The sequence below is a fragment of the Pteropus alecto genome, unplaced genomic scaffold, assembly GCF_000325575.1.
Source record: "Pteropus alecto unplaced genomic scaffold, ASM32557v1 scaffold213, whole genome shotgun sequence".
Taxonomy (NCBI): domain Eukaryota; kingdom Metazoa; phylum Chordata; class Mammalia; order Chiroptera; family Pteropodidae; genus Pteropus; species Pteropus alecto.
In genome coordinates, this window is record NW_006434829.1 from 4,223,491 (window position 1) to 4,237,555 (window position 14,065).

The 14,065-nt window shown below is 62.5% G+C and overlaps 1 protein-coding gene across 8 annotated transcripts in view; it reads left to right on the forward strand.

Moving 5' to 3' along the window:
* PITPNM2 (phosphatidylinositol transfer protein membrane associated 2) overlaps positions 1–14,065 on the forward strand; it is a 122,291-nt gene that overhangs the window by 49,546 nt on the left and 58,680 nt on the right. The gene's annotated exons all lie outside the window — the stretch shown is intronic.

Sequence of the window (14,065 nt, forward strand, 5' to 3'; positions counted from 1 at the left end):
CATGGAGTACCAAACCCGTCCCACGGCTGGAGTCGGTCCTGTCCCCCGAGAGCCCGCCCAGCTGCCCTCTGTCCTTTTAGAAGGGGCCTCGGGGGCTGGGCTGCCCCACCGCCCGGACGCTGCGGGGTAAGGAGAGAAAAGAAGGCGTGGAGGACCCAGGGGTCGGGGCCAGGCCAGGGCCGTGCGTCCTATCTTCCCTTCTCCGTGTCCTCAGAGCAGCTCTGTCCGGGACGGTCATCACGAACCCCACACGCCTCTTTAATTTTAAATTAAAGTGAAAGAAAATTCATAACTGCATTTCCCAGTCACACTAGTCACATCTCAGGTACTTAGTAGCCACGGGGGGCTGGCGGCGGCCAAACTGGACGGCTCAGGCATAGAGCCCATCCACCCAGAAAGTTCCACTGGACAGTCGGTCTCATCTCCAGAGCAACCTCACGAGGTTGAGACTGTCTCCCCGTTTCACAGACGCAGAAGCCGAGGCTTAGGGAGTGGAGAGACACGCCAGTCACGCCGCCAGCGAGGGACAGAGGGCAGGAGAGCCCAGGTCCGTGGGTCTCAGTGTGGCGCGGGGTTGGTGTGCACACGTGTCCTGCTCAGCGGGCTGCTTCTCAGGACAGAGGGGCCAAGGCCGGCCAGTGGGCCACACGCGCCCAGGGACCTGTGCCTCCTGCGGGACGCTCGGTTTTCCCGTGGGGAGTGACGCTTGGCTGAGGAAGCAGGATGGGGACAAACGCTCAGTGTGGGGCCCTCGGGGCCTGGACCCCGGAGACCAGATCCCCTAGCAGGGGCCCGGGGGACTTCGGTGGGCTCCGAGAAACATTTCGAAAGCGAGAGAATGGTATCTGAACGGTGGAAACAATGCGCACGGCCGTCAGAGGGTGAGTGCCTGGGGTCCCTCCATCCGGTGGGACGTCACCCAGCCGTAAACGGGAACGAGGCGCCGACGCCCGCATCGAGGCCGATCCTCGGACACACGAGGCCGAGCGAAGGGAGCCAGTCACAGGAGGTCACAGGGTGTGCCATCCCACTGACGGGAAATGTCCAGAACAGGCAAATCCTCAGATACAGAAAGCACCGTATCCGTGGTCGCCGAGGTGGGGGCGGGGCGGGGGCGGCTGCTCGCGGGGACGGGGCTTCCGTGGGGTGGCGACTGTTCCGGAACGCGACAGAGGTGGCAGCGGCTGAGCCTTGTGAACGTGCTAAGTGCCGCTGAACTGCGCACTTCAAAAATGTCCCGGCGGCCAGTCTCAGTGCTGTGTTTCGCCACCCTGCAGGGAGTGACAGGGGTTGGCACCGTCCAGGGGCTGCCTATGGGTGTTCGTCGTCAAGTGTTCTCGACTCTGCCGTCCGCGCGAACGTTCGCGTAACAGAGCGTCGGGGGAAGAGGGTGGAGAGGGCTGTGAAGACGAAAGTTTCGAGGTGCAGGCTGTGGAGACGCGACTCCAGCAGGGCCACCCCCGGGTCTGGCTATCAGAGCCGCGAGGTCGTGGCCTCTGGAGCGGGCTTCAGCCTTCCCGGAGCCCCCGTCCTGGGTGCGAGCAAGGGGAGCAGGCAGCCGGGTGCCGCTGCCCTCTGTGCTCCGTCCCCGTCCCCCGAGGAGACAGTGGGTCCACGTCCACGCCCCCTCGCTGCCCCCTCGCCGTCCCCAGGGCCCGGGACTGCAGGCCGGGAGACGGTGGGGCGATCCCAGTCTGTGATGAGGGACGGAGGCCCGAAGACGTCACCAGGACTCGCCGCCGTCACGTGATCCCCCAGAGGAGAAACTGAGGCCCCAGCTCGGGCCGACCACTCTCTCCCCGGCCCCACTTCTGCTGCTCACTGTCACCGCCCCAGGGCCCAGTGACAAAGGCCAGTCCTGGAGCTGGGGTTGCGGACAGAGGAGGCAGCGGGGCTGACAGCAGGTGGGTGGACATCAGCCTGGGCCGGGAGAACTGCCGGGCGCCATGAGCAGACAGGAGCCGTCTGCCCGGGGGGCGGGGGGCGGGGGGCCCCGGCACAGCCCACTCCGTCCCTCTCCACTTCCGGCCTCAGTGGTTCTGGGCGCCGAAGCCCCCACACAGGTGGACACCCCTCATTCCTGAGGCCGCAAAGTGTGGCTGAACCTCGTGGGAAGTTGTGACTCGGGGTTCGGAGACTCTGATTTTCAGAACTGGGGAGGCAGGCGGAGGTGGGAAACGCATCCCCAGGGCCCGGGGTCGCCCAGGCGGGAGGCAGCGTCTCTGGTCTTACGGTGGCCCCCGTGGAGGGCGATGGAGGCCGAGAGCCAGGTGAGAAAACCCCGAGATTCCTGCCCCTCCCCCCTTTCCTCCTGGCGCCCGGGAGCTGCCATCTGCCCCCCTGGGTCAGGCTGGTCCCAGCCTGGCCGCTGTGGCCCGAGGCCTGGCGTGGGGGAGGAGGGGGGTTGGTTCTCGCTGACGCCTTCCCTCTGGCATATGGATCCACCGCCCGCCTCGGGCTGTGCCAACGGCTCCCCTTCTCCATGGCAACTTCGCTCAGTGGTCCCAGTGGAGGAGAGAGAATCAATGCTCCCTCTTCCCTCCCTCCCTCCCTCCCTCCCTCCCTCTCCTCTCCCCACCCCTTCCTCTCAGCCTCCTTCCTCCTCCATCCCTGCCGGCGGCTCTCCGGTCCTCCGTCCAGCCTCTGTCGGCCCCGGGACCTCCGGGACCCCTGTGCTTCGTCTGTCCTTCTGCTCCGGGCATGGGCTGCCGGCGGAGCTGCGAGCCAGGGCCGGCGCCCTGAGATCGTCCGCATGGGGAGCTCGGTGGACCTCCGTGGACATGGGGGGCGGCCCGGCTCCTGCGGCCTGCGGGTCCCGGCTCTCACGCTTTGTCCCTCCTCTTACCCTTCCTTACATTTTCTTCCTGAAAGGTAATTCTTTACGGAAACTGTCGCAGCCTTAGGTCGGGTTTATTAGGCAGGAAGGCTCTGTCCTGGTCACGTGGGCTGCTTGTTTTCTCTGAGTAGCTGGGATGGAGCGAGAGAGAGGCAGGGAGAGGCACGGCCCGACCTGGAGCTCCGCTGGGCACGGCCAAGTTTGGGTGCGGGGGTGTCCCCCAGGGCGTCTGTGAGCCTGGCTCCGGCCCCCCGGTACCCGGGTGCTCGCCGTCTGTGCACGCTTCCATTTCTCATGGAACTGCTAAACAGCAGGGACGGCCCGCTCTCCTGGACGGTGGCCTGCCGGGGGAGGGGGTGCCTTTGGAGGCATGCACGTGCACCCCAGACGGGGCCAGGCCAGGAGCAGGTCTCCCTGTCTAATCCTTTCTCACCTGAAAACAGTTCACTGGGCAGCGTTGTGTCCCCGGGACTGGCAGTTTCCGAGGAGACGGTGCGGGGGGGATCTGGAGCCACCTGGTTCCAGGCGGAGCAGTCCTGCCAGCCGTCTGCTCGGGACCGTCCCGCGGCAGAGTCCGGTTCAGACAAGGTTCTCAGACCGCTGCCCAGGGAGTCAATATTCTCCGTCGTGCCTTCCCCATCCGCACGCCTGGCGGCCAGGACGGCCCCTAAGTGTCTTTCCTGGAGGGACTCGAGCCCCTCATTGTCAACATCTGCTGTGTTGATGGCAAGCGAGGCCCGAAAGGAACAGATTTAGCACCCGGTTCTTAGAAGCCATGGGTCTGAATGGTGTCCGAGGGGAAGCCCCGTGCGGGCTTTACATAGAAAGGGAGCACCAAGTGGCCCGGCCGACGCACAGAGTTCGGTGCAGGTACCGGGGACACAGCGCTGGACTCTGAGCGCGGGGCCCGGCCCGGGGGCTGCGAGGGCAGGGAGGGTAGACGCTCAGGTACGCGTCTCAGAGTCAGGTTCACGGGTGCCCGACGATCACATATTCCGCTCCAGCATTACACCTCTGACAGCCTGCTTCAGTAACGGGATCAGCCCCGGAGGTGGCCCAAGGCAGGCCTCCCCGCGCTGACTCTGGGCCCCTCTAAACTCCGGCTGTGCACCCCACAAAGCTCCGCTCCTCTAACGCTGCCTCCCACCCTGCCTTCTTGGTGTTTCCTTTTGATAATCAGATGGGTTCCTGTCAGGCAGGACGAGAAGAATGCTTCTCTGTCTGCAGAGGTCTGTGCTGTGTCTTGTTTTTCCTTTGCTTTGAGGCTGGAGTCTGTCACCAGGACCCTCCTGGCATCTGGGCTCTGTGCAGGCTCCTTAATGACATTACGCGCGTCTGGACTTTGGTTGGTTTGCTGTAAATTCTGATGGGTTTACGAGTCGTGTGAAGGGTGGGGAGGCAGTGTGCTGGTTTTGTTTGGTTTGCTGGTGAGCGGAAAATCTGATGTGACATGTCAAAGGTCAGTCCCATGAGTGGCAGCGCTCATCCGAGCCCTCGGCCTCCGTGGGAGGCTGGCTGGGCACTGCCGCAGCCGGGGGTCACTCTGCCCTGGGGTCTTTCCTGTGCGGCCAGGGCGGAGGTTGTTTTTGGTGACGCCCGTGTGCGTTCAGCCGGCGAGCCTGAAGTCGGAAGGAAGGCAGAGCGGGGCCGGCTGTGGAGGAGGGGAGAGGCCCAGCCCGCCAACCCGCCAGCTTCCATCCCAAGTGACTCCTGAGTGCTCCGTGCCAGCCCCCTCCCTCCGTGTCCTCCGGCACAAGGAGCCAGCCTCCTTGCTCAGTGCGACTCCGCGTAGCGGTGACTTACTGGAAAGCCTCGTAGAGAGCCTCGGAGGGTGTGAGAGCAGGTCGGAGGTGGGAACCGGGCTGCCGATGGCTCCAAGCCGGCGAAAGCGTGGGGAGCTCATTCCAGGAAAAGTGGGGCAATCACTGCGTTGGCTGGCTTTCAGGCGGTGAGTGGTTTTCTGTTCTTTAATCCGAGGGAGCTCTGGGATTCAAGGAAGGGCGCGGTGGGCAGCCCGGCGGTTCAGACAGACCTCCCGAAGCCCACAGAGGGGCAGTGTGACTTCTTTTCCCCCCGAGTGCTGGCCGGCAGCGTGCTGGCGTCCACCACTCAAGACAGGCTGCCTGGCTGGGCATCTGGGACTCTAGGACTTGGGAGCAGGATGGCCTGGGAGGCCCAGCCTGTGCCCCCACCCAGCCCCATGCCCAGCTCTGAGCTCAAAGCCGTTGGTGGCGGGTCTTCATTTTCATGATGTGATCGGCTTAGGACATTGCTGGAGGAAAGAAGCTTGTGATCCTTAAACGCTCCCCTGCCTGTCTTGCGATGTCCCCAGCACACAGGCACACACGTAGACATGTGCACACACGTGCAGTCTCTCTCTCTCTCTGTGTCTCACACACGCGCGCGCGCACACACACACACACACACACACACACACGTTTTCCTTCCTGCCGTCAGGGCTGCCCGTACCCGCTGGCATTCTGCCCCTGATCAGCGGTTCTCGGTCCTGATTAGATTCCTGCCGTCAGGCTGCCCGTACCCGCTGGCACTCTGCCCCTGATCAGCGGTTCTCGGTCCTGATTAGATCGTACTGTTGTCTTTTCTGTGCCTTGCTTTTCAGCTCGGCGTGTTGCCTGCCTGTGACAGGCCACTCCTGCCCACTTCTGGAAAGAGCCGCCTCCCTCTCTTAGACTGCTCCTCTCCCATGCAACTCCCCCCACGCCCCGACTCTGCCGTGTCGTGAGGTGCGTTGCAGAGGTTGTCACCTTTGTGTCTGCGGGGGAAGCCCCTGAGTGCCAGCTTTCCATTTTGGGCTTCTGAGTGTCTCAAGCCAAATGGACGGGGAGGTGTCAGGGAGAGACCGCTAAGTCCGAGATGTGCTGAGCTGCGAGGCGTGCGTGTGCGTGTGTGTGCGTGTGTGTGCGTGCGTGTGAGCGCGCGCGTGTGTGCATGCGTGTGTGCGCGTTTTTGTGTGCGCGTGCGTGTGCGTGTGTGTGCATGCGTGTGAGCGCGTGTGTGTGTGCGTGTGTGTGCTCTGTGTGTGTGCGTGTGTGCGTGTGTGTGTGCTGTGTGTACGTGTGTGCTGTGCGTGTGTGTGCTGTGTGTGCGTGCATGTGTGTGGGTGTGCGTGTGGTGTGTACCCTCCCCACAGTGTTCATATTTCGGCATCTTTAGCTTTGCTTTCTGTTTCTCCCTATGTTCTGGTTCGTTTCTCAGAGCGCAGCTCAGCAAACTCTCTAAACCGGCATCTTCACTGCCCACCTCAGAGGCACCTTCACCGATCTCATCTAATTTAATAGTCTGTCCCATTTTACACATGAGCAAACTGAGTCTCAGAGCAGCGGACACTGCCCTGGGGAGGCAGAGCCAGAACTCAGGTCTCTCATTCACTCATTCCCTCATTCATTCGTTCACCCACTAGACAGTCCACCTGCTCCGCACGGGCCCCGAGGAGGAGTTCGCGCGTCTCAGTTGTCTGAGGAGAGGAAAGGGAAGCAGTGAAGAGCAGGCCTGGGAGGAGGGGGCCGCCCGGGGCCCAGGGGGAGCCCCTCGCCGCCCACCCGGAGTCAGCTCCGCTGTGCAGACTCTCCATCGCCTGGGGCGCGACCCCCCTCCTCCTGCCGTGGGAGGAACCTGGCTCGCTTCGTTTTAACGTTTGTTACGATGTTGCCCTGTCATCGGGGGCACGGTTCGCAGGGCGGGGGCTGTCTGTTTTATGCTGAGGACGTAGGTGTGGGCGGCTCGGTGCAGTAGGAGGTGCAGGAGGAAGCCATGCCTCAGTTTCCTAGTCTGTGACCTGCAGAAAGCACTGCCTGCTTTACCCCCCTCAGCGAGAAGGAGGCGGGTGAACCCCATGCCTAGCACCTGGGGGGAGGCGGTGAAGCTGTCACCGTGACAATCCTGCACTTGACTCTGGCGGTTCAGGAAAGACGTATGCGTGTTGATTATGCAGATGTTCCTGACTCCTGACGAGGTCAGGTCCCAATGAATCCATCCTGAGCTGAAAATACTGTAAGTCAAGACGCGCCTGATACACCCAACCTACCGAACGTCGCGGCTTAGCCTAGCCCGCCTCACACGTGCACGGGACACACACGTTGGCCTGCGGCCGGGCAAAGTCATCTCACGCGAAGCCTGTTCGTGACGCCCAGCGTCACGAGGGGGCATCGTACCGCGTATCGCGAGCCCAGGAAAAGATTAAAATGCCACATTCGAAGCCCAGTTTCTGCTGAATGCGTTTCCCTGTCACACCATCGTTAAGTTGACACATCGTAAGTCAAACCGTCATAAATTGGGGACCAGATGCACAGGTAGAGAGTAGGCAAGAGGTGAAGCGAAGGGTTCTGGGGGGAGGGTACTTGACAGTTCTTATGCCACTTTTTGCATTTTTTCCCCGTAAATTAGATACTATGTGAAAGGGAAAAAAAAAGACTTCGGCATTTGATGGTTTTCCACAAAGGTGGACAGAATAATGACATAACACAGGAGGGTTTGCACCTTGAGGACCCAACAAGCAGCCACAGGGATAAACCCAACGGCCGGCCAGCCTGGAAGGGTCAGGAGCCGTGGGGTGGGACCATTTGGGTCATCGGCCAGGCTGTCATGGCGGGGTTCGTGGTAGACGCGAGGTTCTTCGAGGTCAGGCTCCTTCTAGCTCCCTCCCTGGGCTTGGCGATGGGTGGGGGGGTCCGGGGTGCCTGCCCCACAGCCTCGGTCTGCTAGTCTGAGTCTCTCCCTCCAGAAGGCAGAGCCTGCTGCCTGCCCCCGGCCTGGAGAAAGTTGGTTTCTTGACAGGGTGCTGGTTTCACTGTGGTCCAACTGGTAGTTGCGTATGCACCGGTTCTGTCGGCCTCGTGACCCTCTGCTGCTACCCGGGCTCCTGAGAGTCCCTTTCGGTCCGTGGCCCGCTGCGAGCCTTGAGTGGTTGTTGGAGGGAGTGCAGACGGGCCGGGCTCGGTGCCACGCGGACCGCCCGGAGCCTCCGTTTTCTCCCGGGCGAGGCCGAGCCCCTCAGCGGGCTCTGTTCCGTTCGACCTTGCAGCCGCTGCCCACCCTGTGCCTCAGTTTCCCCACCGTGTCGCCATAGCGAGAGGTGTTTTCCTCACCATGGCATCTGAAGCAGCTCAGAGGGCGCCAGGCAGGACAGACAGTGGCTCCCCAGAGAGGTATAGGGAGCATTTGGGCCATCTCCGTGGAGCCCGTCTTACACCCCTAGGTGCACCCCCGCGCGCTCGGGGAGAGCAGAGGGCGAAAGCAGGTCAGGGGCCCGTGTCCCCATCCCCACTCTGCCATCGGCCCTGGTGCGAACCCTCAGGGAACACCCTTGGCCTCCCCGAAGCGTTTTCCTGTTTGTACAACAGGGCTAAGGACAGTGCCCTGACGGGGACGAGGAAGGGGCGCGCCCTCATTTTGCCTGTGGCCTTGGGCCCTGGAACAGCGCTTCCCTGCTGTCTCGTGTGGACACGGTGTTCCCGCAGCCCGAGGCCGTGAGCGGCTTTGTCAGGCTGCCCGGCCGGGGCCGGGAACCCTGTCTCCTGGCCCGTGGAGGGAGCACGATGACGAGGTGGTCGTGTTGTGGGGCTCTCCTCCCATGTGGGGCTAAAGCAAAGGCCCAGTGTGCCAAGGTCGTCGCGGGGCGATGTCCCTCCTGTGTGACACCAGCGGTCATGGTCATGGTCACGGCATCCTTCAGGCTGGGTCCCGCCCCACAGCTGGTCAGGGTTGGGTGGCTGCCTGAACGGGCATGTCGAGTCAGGGTCCTTGGGGACCACGCCCCCAGCTAGCCCAGGCTTGGTCCCCGTGAGGTCATTTAGAAAGCAGGGCTCTGAGTGGCGGCCGGCCTGCCTGTGTCCAGCTCAGGAAGAGGCAGCGCCCAGCGTTCCTTGGAGGAGAGCGTTCCCTGTCCCCTCCGACGGGCAGCTGCGCTCTTATCTGAGCCCTCGGTGTTCCGGGGGAGGGGTCCGGCCTTGGCCTGGCGAGCGTCATGTTCCTCTGAGCTGCCCAGCCTGGGCGCTGCAGGAGGCCTGTCCCTTGGTGGGGGGAGCACGGAAGGGACACCTGTTGGGGGAGCCCTGAGGGCACAGAGCCACTGCCCACAAGGTCCTAGGGCCCGTGGAAATGGTCTAGCTCAAACCCTCCACTAGAGCTGGGACACCGAGGCCCATGGAGGCTCCAGCCCCCGGGGCCCAGGGAGCTCTGATTGGTGTGGTCTTCTGTCTGCGGCCCAGCAGCCTGGGCCCAGTCCCCATGGCGGGTGCGGGACGGGGGGCGGAGTCACACCCTTGAGAGCGGTGAACCCTGCTGGGGAGGACGCAGGCAGAGCCCCTGGCACCCGCCTGCCTCCCCACGGGACACTTGCCCGGCCCCTGCCCCTGCCCACCAGCAGCCCCCTGGCCGGGTCTCGCTGCCCTGGACCCTCAGCTCATCCCCAGTCCCTCAGTGAAAACTCGATGGCCGCGTTGGTACCAGTGCGCAGAGCTCCCACGTGGACGCGTCTGGTTGCTTGGTCGAGTCTCGCTGTGGCCTTGTGAAAGGGCCAAGGCACGGGACCAGACTCCTCGCCACGCAGGGGCAGAGAAGCTGCGTGAACCGCCCAAGGTCAGACAGCCGCTCTGGGGCAGAGCGTGGACTTCGAATCATTTATAACAAATATTTGGCGGGCGCCTGCCTTTACCAAGCAGCCGTTCTGGCTAGGCCCTGGGGGACAGCCGTGGACGAGACGCAGGGCCCGAGCGTGAGGGCGAGCGTGCAGTGACATCATGGCCTGGGACAGGCCGAGGGAAAAGCCAGCACCAGGCCCCTGGGAGGTGGCTGGGCTCGCCGGGCCACCTTACCTGGGAGCGGAGCTCCGAGCGTGGGGGGCTGAGCCATCTGATGGGGGTGCTGCACCAGCAAGGCCCGGGAGAGGCAGATTTAGTCCTGGCTCCGCCATGTGGCCTTGAGCATCCCTCTGTCTGCTCTCCCCACCTGCACAGAGAGGTTGAGCCAGGCCACCTTTCCTGACCCCCTGGGGGGACTTCCCAGCATCCTCCTGGAATGCACGTAGCCTTCCACAGAGGCCTCGATTCTTGGCGCCGGGCAGGAGGGCCAAGAATCTGCATGTCTGTGCCTCGGTTTGAGAAACGCTAGACCGGGCCACATCGTCCGTTCTGTGACAGCTCTAACCTCGTCCGCTGCTACAGCAGTGCCTTCGGAGCTGGGGCGGTGGAGCACCAGGGGTTTGCAGGGGCTGAACTGTCTGGGCTCCCGCCCGCTGCAGGAGCCCGGGAAAGCCATGGTCTCAGTCCTGCAGCTCCTCACCCACAGCGAGAGGTTCTCTAAAAATGGGGACAGGTAGGGGGTGCTGAGCTAAGGGGTGGGGGTGAGACGTTTCTCATCAGGGAACCTGCAGCTTCTGGGTTAGGGCTGCACCCAAGGAGTGCTTCTGGCTGCTCGCCTAGGGCTGATGCGTCCGAGGAGTGGGGGCCTAGAAGAGGCTGTGCAGACACCGGCGTGGGGAAGCGTGGCCAGCAGAGAAGCCGGGCGGCTCCACGTCCAGTGGCCACTTCCCCTCAAGCGTCTCCATAGCGGTCACAGAGGGCTGCTTCCCAGCTCCTCAAGTTCCCTGAGCTAACCGGCTGCAGCCCTGGTAACAGCCTGGTGAGAGGCTTTCTCAGTCCTGCCCGGGCGCCAGGGTCACCCTCCTGGCCAGGATGCTGCTGGCTCTTCTCCCATAGGCACCTAGAGCAGGGGGGACACGAGCTAACGTCCAGGTGGTCAGCTTGGGGTATGTCCTGCCTCCCGATTCTTGCCAGCTCAAGTTCCCTGAGCTAACCGGCTGCAGCCCTGGTAACAGCCTGGTGAGAGGCTTTCTCAGTCCTGCCCGGGCGCCAGGGTCACCCTCCTGGCCAGGATGCTGCTGGCTCTTCTCCCATAGGCACCTAGAGCAGGGGGGACACGAGCTAACGTCCAGGTGGTCAGCTTGGGGTATGTCCTGCCTCCCGATGTCGCAGACCCTGCGTATGAGCTTGCTGGGGTTGCCGCTCAGATGAGCACAAACTGAGGGGCTGAGAACAACAGAAACTTATTCTCTCAAGCTCTGGAGGCCGAAGTCCAAAACCGAGGTGTCTGCAGGTCCTTGCTGTCTCCGAAGGCTGGAGGGTGAACCCCTTCTTGCCTCTTCCAGCTCCTGGTGGCCCCAGCGTCCCTTGGCTTGTAGCTGGATCACCCCAATCTCTGCCTCCATCTCCATGTGGCCGTCCCCTCTGTGCGTGTGTCCAGCGTCCTCTCCTTCTCTTACAAGGACACCCGTCATAGGATTTGGGGCCCATCCTGAATCCAGAATGGTCTCCTCTCAAGGTCTTTAACTAATACACCTGCAAAGATCCTATTTCCAATTAAGGTCGCATTCTGAGGTTCCGTGTAGACATGAATTTGGGGGGGCTGTGCTTCCACCTCCTGCACCCAGCACGCAGAATATCACCAGGTCAAGGGCAGGTGTGCCACGCTGGCAGGGGTGATCAGTGAGCTGGCAGCTGCCCCCAGGAGGCAGACCTGGGGCTCCTGCAGCCTCAGGCGCTGGTGTCAGTCAGGGCGGCTTTGCCTCTGTGGAGAGAGTCAGAGAGGACCGAGCAGAAGTGACCGCCACCAGGTGACCTGGAGAAGAAAAGCTGGACGTGGCTCTGAAGAGCCAACCAGGCCCCCAGCTTGAGTCCCCGGGGGGCAAACTGCTCAGTGCGAGAACTTCCTAGGGGCACCTCGGGGAGCGAGCCTCCCATCTGGGGAGGTGGCCCAGCGGCCCTCGCACAGTGGGTTTTGCGGAGAGCATTGCTGCCCCTGAGCTCTGAGCCTGTGCAAGTCTCGGGGATGGACAGGCCCTTCCAACAGCCACAGGACGAGCTCAGAGATGCCCCCCACCCCCAGGCAGCCAAGGAGATGTGGCAGGACCAGCCCCACACCCCCAGACCCCCAGGTCCCCAGGCCCACCCTCCGGCTGGCTGGCGGGTTCGTAGGTCGGCTCACTTGCCCTCTGCCCCGCCGCCCTGCCCACTTCCGCAGCCGGGTCTGCCTCCCCTCCTCTGTCCTGTAGCGCAGCGTCCTGCCCGCCTTGCCAGGGGTGGCTGGGCGCTCGTCCGTCCGTGCTCTGTCCTGCCTCTCCGAGCACCCGGCCCTCACCGCACGCTTCACCCCAGGGCGCATTGCGGGGTCGCCCCTCGACAGCCGGCTCCTGCGAGAGCCTTGGTCTCTGTGTGTCTGGGGCCTGTCTCAGTGGTGATGGTGACATCGGTCTCCACGCAGCTACATGTACGCCAGACTGCGGGTTTTCGGAGGGCACAAGGCCTGGCCCTGCTGTGACCTGTCACAGACCCTGAGCGAGTCTCTGCCCCTGTGTCCCCATCAGCTAAGGAAAGACGGGTCCCGCTGCTCTGTGACACCTGCCCCGTGTCTGACTTCTAGATCCACGCCCTCCCCATTGCTGGGACTGGCTGCCTCACGGACACCTGGCCACGGGCACCTCGGCCATCTGTCTGAGTCCCTTCCCACACCCGTGACTGTCCCTCAGGCCCTCCTGCTCTGGGAGAACTAACAGGCTTCCTTGGTGACAAAGACCCTGTTGGCTCCCAGGGAACCTGGAGCTGCCTGCCTCACACTCAGGGACTTTAAACTTTTTTTTTTTATTGAGATGTGATTTGCATAGTATAACATAAAATGAACTGTTTTCAAGTGAACGGTTCGGTGGCATTTAGCACATTCAGTGCTGTGCACCCGTCACCTCTGTCAAGTTCAAAAACGTTTTCATCATCCGAAAAGGAGACCCCACGCCCAACGCTGGGGCTTTTTTTTTTTTCTTTTTTTTTTTTTTTTTTTTTTTTTTTTTTGGTAACCGGGGTAAAATACACGTAACGTAAAATTTTCCATTTTACTCATTTTTAAGCGCACAGTTCAGTGGCATTAAGTACAGTCACACAGCGGTGCCACCATCACCAGCATCCGTCTCCAAGACGGTTTTCTTTCCCCAAACTGAACCCGGGTCCCTGTTAGACATTCGCTCCCCCTGCCCCAGCCCCCACCACCCTGCTTCCCGGCGTATGGGTCTGGCTCCTCTGGGGGCCTCGTGTCCGTGTGCGTGGGTTCGTACCGCTTCTGTCCTTTCGCGACCGACTTCTGTCCCCCCGCACAATGCCCTCGGGGCTCATCCACATCATCACCCGTGTCAGAATCTCCTTCGTTTTGAAGGCGGACACGTTCTGTCGTTACGGACGGACCTCGTTCGTCTACCCCTTTGTCCATCGACGGACACTGGGTTGCGTCTACGCCTTGGCTGTCGTGAATGCCCCTTCGTCTGGAACGGGCTCAGGCCCCAGTGGACAGATGGTCGTTCCATGGTCCCTCCCGACCTGGAGCCTCCTCGCTGGGCCACGTGCCTTCGCGGCCCGAGGTCCCCATTGAGGCGAGAGGCTCAGCGCTCCGTGTGGCCCGCTGAACTCCTGTGAGTTCTGACCTTAGAGTGACCTTGGGTGTGCCGCTTCCTTTCTCCTCTGTCAGGAGGACATGATGGTTGGGGACAGGCCACTCGCCTGGGGATCCGTTAGCTACTCACGTGGTGCCTGGCTCCTCAGAATGTCCTTAGATGGCTGTTTCTGTCCTGGGTCCTCCCGTCTCCACTGCCGGCCCCATTCCCAGCTCCATTCATTTTATCCACAGGTGTTCGCTGGGTGCCTGCCCTGGTGGGCACTGGGTGCCTGCAGGACGGGGGCTGAGGAGGTGGCTTGGAGCAGCCTCCGAGGGGCGACGGGCGTGCCAGGCCGAGGACGGGCGTCACCCTTCGTATGCGCGCCCCGTGCCTCAGAGTTGTCTCACTTAATCGCACCCGATTCTGCAGTGCGGGCGGTGTTCGTACAGATGGGTGAACTGAGGCCTGGGGTGGTTAACGGACTTGCTCGAAGACGAAGCTCGCGCTCGAACTCGGGCCCGTCCCGTTGCGAAGCTGCTCTTCCCCGTGGCTTCCCGCTGCCTCCGGCGAGTGTCGTTGGCTGGTTTCACCGCTTTTTTCTGTTTCTCGCGGGGCGGGGGATTGTGCCTGCTCCCCCCACCCCCGGCTCACCCCGTCCCCCGGTCCTGCTGTTCGGTTCGGTGCTGTGCAACACCTGTTCACTTCCCACCCTGTTGACATGGGGCTGTTGCTGGGCTGGATGTGTTTCTGACCCAGTCAGCCTGGCAGGCAAGCGTCGGGCTGTGTGCAGAGCCTCC